Below are 388 nucleotides of genomic sequence, written 5' to 3' on the forward strand. Positions count from 1 at the left end.
AACTTTGGGGCCAGACAGACTGAGGTTTAACTCCAGGCTCTGCCACTTACTAGCCAGGTGACCTTGGGTGAGTGACTTCACTTCTCTCTGCCTCACTAATCTCATCTGTAACTGTCTCTTATACACATCTAGATGTGTATAAGAGACAGTACTACGGCTGTTGTGAGGACCAAATGAGCTAATTGACAGCAGTGACTAGTACGGGGCCTGGCATATAGCAGGTGCTGGAAGGGGTGTGTCCATTTCCATCTTGTCTTTTCTGACATGGGTACACACCTGAGCTGTGCTGCTGAGCTCCAGGACACACTCAGCCAGCCCTACTTCTCCAAGCCTCTGCTTTCTGAGTAGTAAATGGCATTCGTGATCCCTGCCTGAAATGATGCCTGTC

The sequence above is a fragment of the Mandrillus leucophaeus genome, unplaced genomic scaffold, assembly GCF_000951045.1.
Source record: "Mandrillus leucophaeus isolate KB7577 unplaced genomic scaffold, Mleu.le_1.0 Scaffold1370, whole genome shotgun sequence".
NCBI classification, from domain to species: domain Eukaryota; kingdom Metazoa; phylum Chordata; class Mammalia; order Primates; family Cercopithecidae; genus Mandrillus; species Mandrillus leucophaeus.